The sequence below is a fragment of the Leucoraja erinacea genome, chromosome 4, assembly GCF_028641065.1.
Source record: "Leucoraja erinacea ecotype New England chromosome 4, Leri_hhj_1, whole genome shotgun sequence".
Classification (NCBI taxonomy): Eukaryota; Metazoa; Chordata; class Chondrichthyes; order Rajiformes; family Rajidae; genus Leucoraja; species Leucoraja erinaceus.
Genome location: NC_073380.1, coordinates 64376365 through 64382364, shown reverse-complemented (window position 1 = coordinate 64382364; position 6000 = coordinate 64376365). Strand labels below are relative to the sequence as shown.

The following is a 6000-nucleotide window of genomic DNA, read 5'->3' as shown; positions in this document are numbered from 1 at the left end:
CTCACCATCTCCATAACAGGAGATAGACCATCAACTGATGTCTATTATAAACCTACTGACTCCCACAACTATCTAGACTACACTTCTTCCCACCCTGCCTCCTGCAAAGACTCTATCCCCTACTTCCAATTACTCTGTCTATTCCGCATCTGCGCCCAAGACATCCGAGATGTCCTCTTTCGTTAGGGAATGGAGGTTCCCCTCTTCTATGATAGATGAGGTCCTCACATGTGTCTTCTTGATTCCCTGCAGCTGCACTCATGCTCCCCCTCCTCCCAGTTGCAACAGGGACAGTGTCCCCCTTGTCCTCACCTTTCACCCCATCAGCCGTCGCATACAGCACATAATCCTCTGACATTTTTGCCGCCTCCTACGGGATCCCACAACTAGTTGCATCTTTCCATCTACACCTCTTTTGCTTTCTGCAGAGACCATTCCCTCCTCAACTCCCTGGTTAACTCATCCCTTCCCATCCAAACCACTTAGTTTAGTTTATTATGTACCAAGATGCAGTGAAAAATGTTATTACAATCGAGTAGCATACAGTATACAGATATAGGATAAAGGGTATAACATTTAATGCAAGAAAGTCCAATAAAATCCGGTGAATGATAGTTCAAAGGTCTCCTGTGAGGTAGATGGAAGGTCAGGACTGCTCTATTTTGCTGGTGGCCTTGCCAAGGCAATGTGAAGGGTAGATGGACTCAATGAAAGGGAGGTTGATTTGTGTTATGGTCTGGTCTACATCCACAACTCTCTGCAATTTGTTGTGGTCTTGGATGAACCAGGCTGTGAGGCATCCCAACGAGAGAGCTGGCTATTTTAGACTGGGTATTGAGTAATGAGGAAGGGTTAGTTAGTAGTCTTGTTGTGCGTGGCCCCTTGGGCAAGAGTGACCATAATATGGTTGAGTTCTTCATTAGGATGGAGAGTGACATTGTTAATTCAGAAACAATGGTTTTGAACTTAAAGAAAGGTAACTTTGAGGGTATGAGACGTGAATTGGCCAAGATTGACTGGCAATTAATTCTAAAAGGGTTGACGGTGGATATGCAATGGAAGGCATTTAAAGACTGCATGGATGAACTACAAAAATTGTTCATCCCAGTTTGGCAAAAGAATAAATCAGGGAAGGTAGTGCATCCATGGATAACAAGGGAAATCAGGGATAGTATCAAAGCAAAGGATGATGCGTACAAACTAGCCAGAAAAAGCAGCATACCGGAGGACTGGGAGAAATTCAGAGACCAGCAGAGGAGGACGAAGGGCTTAATTAGAAAAGGAAAAATGGATTATGAAAGAAAACTGGCAGTGAACATAAAATCTGACTGCAAAAGTTTTTATAGATATGTGAAAAGAAAGAGATTAGTTAAAACAAATGTAGGTCCCTTGCAGTCAGAAACAGGTGAGTTGATCATGGGGAACCAGGATATGGCGGACCAATTGAATAACTACTTTGGTTCCGTCTTCACTAAGGAAGACATAAATGATCTGCCGGAAATAGCAGGGGCCCGCGGGTCAAAGGAGTTGGAGGAATTGAGTGAAATCCAGGTTAGTCGGGAAGTGGTGTTGGGTAAATTGAATGGATTAAAGGCCGATAAATCCCCAGGGCCAGATAGGCTGCATCCCAGAGTACTTAAGGAAGTAGCTCCAGAAATAGTGGATGCATTAGTAATAATCTTTCAAAACTCTTTAGATTCTGGAGTAGTTCCAGAGGATTGGCGGGTAGCAAACGTAACCCCACTTTTTAAGATGGGAGGGAGAGAGAAAACGGGGAATTACAGACCAGTTAGCCTAACATCGGTAGTGGGGAAACTGCTAGAGTCAGTTATTAAAGATGGGATAGCAGCACATTTAGAAAGTGGTGAAATCATTGGACAAAGTCAGCATGGATTTACGAAAGGTAAATCATGTCTGACGAATCTTATAGAATTTTTCGAGGATGTAACTAGTAGCGTGGATAGGGGAGAACCAGTGGATGTGGTGTATCTGGACTTCCAGAAGGCTTTCGACAAGGTCCCACATAAGAGATTAGTATACAAACTTAAAGCACATGGAATTGGGGGTTCAGTATTGATGTGGATAGAGAACTGGCTGGCAAACAGGAAGCAAAGAGTAGGAGTAAACGGGTCCTTTTCACAATGGCAGGCAGTGACTAGTGGGGTACCGCAAGGCTCAGTACTGGGACCCCAGCTATTTACAATATATATTAATGATCTGGATGAGGGAATTGAAGGCAATATCTCCAAGTTTGCGGATGACACTAAGCTGGGGGGCAGTGTTAGGTGTGAGGAGGATGATAGGAGACTGCAAGGTGACTTGGATAGGCTGGGTGAGTGGGCAAATGTTTGGCAGATGCAGTTTAATGTGGATAAATGTGAGGTTATCCATTTTGGTGGCAAAAACGGGGGAAGCAGATTATTATCTAAACGGTGGCCGATTGGGAAAGGGGGAGATGCAGCGAGACCTGGGTGTCATGGTACACCAGTCATTGAAGGTAGGCATGCAGGTGCAGCAGGCAGTAAAGAAAGCGAATGGCATGTTGGCTTTCATAGCAAGAGGATATGAGTATAGGAGCAGGGAGGTTCTACTGCAGTTGTATAGGGTCTTGGTGAGACCACACCTGGAGTATTGCGTGCAGTTTTGGTCTCCAAATCTGAGGAAGGACATTATTGCCATAGAGGGAGTGCAGAGAAGGTTCACCAGACTGATTCCTGGGATGTCAGGACTGTCTTATGAAGAAAGACTGGATAGACTTGGTTTATACTCTCTAGAGTTTAGGAGATTGAGAGGGGATCTTATAGAAACTTACAAAATTCTTAAGGGGTTGGACAGGCTAGATGCAGGAAGATTGTTTCCGATGTTGGGGAAGTCCAGGACAAGGGGTCACGGCTTAAGGATAAGGGGGAAATCCTTTAAAACCGAGATGAGGAGAACTTTTTTCACACAGAGAGTGGTGAATCTCTGGAACTCTCTGCCACAGAGGGTAGTTGAGGCCAGTTCATTGGCTATATTTAAGAGGGAGTTAGATGTGGCCCTTGTGGCCAAGGGGATCAGAGGGTATGGAGAAAAGGCAGGTACGGGATACTGAGTTGGATGATCAGCCATGATCATGTTAAATGGCGGTGCAGGCTCGAAGGTCCGAATGGCCTACTCCTGCACCTAATTTCTATGTTTCTATGTTTCTATGCTTTCTATGGCATATCTGTAGAAGTTGGTGATGTTGGACGACCTGCTCTGAGCCCAGCACATAGATCAATTCACAAAAACAGCATGTCAGTGCTTCTACTTTCTTAGAATTGTAAAGATATTCTGCACGTCACTGAATACTTTAACAAACGTCTGCAGAAGTACTGTAAAAAATCGGGGATCCCACAGTAAGCCCTTTCCTGTTGCTACCATCAGGCAGGAGGTACTGAGGCCTGAAGTCCCACACCACCAGGTTCAGAACAGTTACTGTCCTATAACTATCAGGTTCTTCAAACAACCTGCACAACCCTAATCCTACCTCGGCAATATAATACAATGAACCACAATCTGGTGACTTGATTTCTAATGGTTTTTTGCACTAATGTCGTGTTTTTGTAGTCTCTTTCTTTTCACTGTCTTGTATTATTTATGAATAATTTTGTTTGTGTGTGCTGTAGGAATCTATGTGCCTGTGATGCTAATGCAAACAAGATTTTCATTGTGTTTAAGAAGGAATTGCAGATGCTGGAGAATCGAAGGTTACACAAAAAAGCTGGAGAAACTCAGCGGGTGCAGCAGCATCTATGGAGCGAAGGAAATAGGCAACGTTTCGGGCCGAAACCCTTCTTCAGGCTTTCATTGTGCCTGCACCTCACTGTACTTGTGCACATGATAATAAACTCCACTTGGTTTCACTTGTTAGAATTGCGTAATATTATTAGGACTAAGTAGGCGGTGCTGAATTGTAACACTGGCACCACCCACCAGTATTAAATAGGTCTACCTTCTGCAAACAACGAATAACTGGAAATGTAGCAAGCCTATTTGTGACTGCTGTGCATAAATAGACTCACTCCTCATCAGAACTCAACATAACCCAAGATGCTGGAAGATGACTGTTATGTGAGTGTTTTATTTTCTTTTAGTGGTTCAGGATTTTAAATGTGTGTAATAAATAGATCCTAATATTTAAAGAAAATTTCTAATCTGACTGTGTATTTCACTTACTATCATTTATCAAAATAATAAATTATTTTAGAATGCTGATTAGCGGACCATATGTTTCGTTGAGCCACTTGCACACTGTAACATAATTTTGAGCAAAATAAACATCTCAGCCACCCATTTTTATTATGTCATGTAAACTAAGCAATGCAATTCAGTGGAAGGTTGATCAAAATAGATTTGAATGTGAATTGATGTTTGGAAATGAGCTCTTAAGTACATTAATGCTTTTAGTGTAAGTTAAAACAATTGCAGTTGTAAACTAATAACTACGATGAAAAATTGGTTATTTTTCAACCATGCTGAAAGACATTTCATCAGTAAAATTGGCAGGATTATTCGTCTAACTTTTTATTTTGCTTTTCAATGTTTCTTTAATTGTCACACAACGGATGGGAAATGTTAAGTGTCTATCGTTCTAGCGAGGAGGATTATACGTTTGAATAAGGTTGTTTTAATTATTTATTTATGGTAGCAACCTGATGCTTGTGGTGAGCAGGCACATCATGTTAAGTAAAATAATCATAGATTAGTTGTAACACAAATGAGACAATTCAATTCAATGAATTTATGGCTTCTTGCCCAACATTTATGTTTTCTTCCAACATATCAATTCCCTTTTGAAGGCACTCATTGATTCTGTTTTCCCCACTCTTAGAGGTAGCAATTAATTGTTCTCACAATAAGACTTTTTTTGTCTCGTATTCCCCTGGTATCTTTTACTAAAATTTTAAATAATGATTCCAACAAAATTTAATTTCTAAATGTTAATGTGTCAATTCATTTAATGCCTAGTGGGTGCATCTGAAGAAGGGTCTCGACCTAAAATGTCACCTATTCCTTTTCTCCAGAGATGCTGCCTGACCCGCTGAGTTACTCCAGCTTTTTGTGTCTCTCTTTGGTTTAAACTAGTATCTGCTGTTCCTTCCTACATTTGCTCTCTTTTACCCGTACTGATTCAACAAAACACTGTAGCATTGTAAGCAGACCTGCCTGGTAACCTGAGGCAGGTTTAAGGGCCTGTCACACTTTCACGACCTAATTCACGACCTCTGCCGAGTTTGCCCTTGACTCATACAAGATACAAGATACATTTAATTGTCATTTGGACCCCTTGAGGTCCAAACGAAATGCCGTTTCTGCAGCCATACATTACAAACACATAGACCCAAGACACAACATAATTTACATAAACATCCATCACATCGCTGTGATGGAAGGCCAAATAAACTTATCTCTCCACTGCACTCCCCCCCCCCCCCCCCCCCCATGTCAGAATCAAAGTCAAAGCCCCCGGCTGGCGATGGCGATTGTCCCGCGGCCATTAAAGCCACGCCGGGTGGTGCGAGGTCGCACACCGGGTCTTGGTGTTAGAGCCCCCGGTGTGCGCTCGCAGAGTCCCGCGGCCATTCCAAGCCGCGCGGGGCAGTGATTTAGGCCCCGCTCCAAGAGCTCTTCGACCCCGCAACTCGGGCGGGGGAAGTCGCCGTTGCGAGAGCCCTGAAAAGCCGTCTCCCTCCAGGGAGCCGTGGGCTCCCGGTGTCGCCGTCCACAGACCTGCCGTTGGAGCCTCCGACTCTCCGGTCGGGCCGCAGCAGCAGCAGCAGCAGCAGCAGCAGCAGCGCTCCTCCACCGCTCCACCCGCTCCGGACTCGGCCAGCCCCGCGACGGCGACGGTGAGTCGTAGCACCAGAGTCCCCGGTCTCTTCCTGTTGGAGGCCGCTCCTCGTTGCGGCCCCAACGACAACGGAAACCCGACGAGAAAAGGTCGGGTCTCCCGTGCAGGGAGAGATTTAAAAAAGTTTT

At 44.1% G+C, this 6000-nt stretch overlaps 1 protein-coding gene across 1 annotated transcript in view; it reads left to right on the top strand.

Annotated features, from left to right (window-relative positions):
- The first annotated feature begins 4004 nt into the window (after nucleotides 1-4004).
- Nucleotides 4005-6000, top strand: part of LOC129696502 (transient receptor potential cation channel subfamily A member 1-like) — a 100634-nt gene continuing 98638 nt past the window's right edge. The window contains exon 1 of the mRNA XM_055634477.1: nucleotides 4005-4092. The gene's annotated coding sequence lies outside the window, so the exon portion shown is untranslated. The remainder of the gene's footprint in view (nucleotides 4093-6000) is intronic.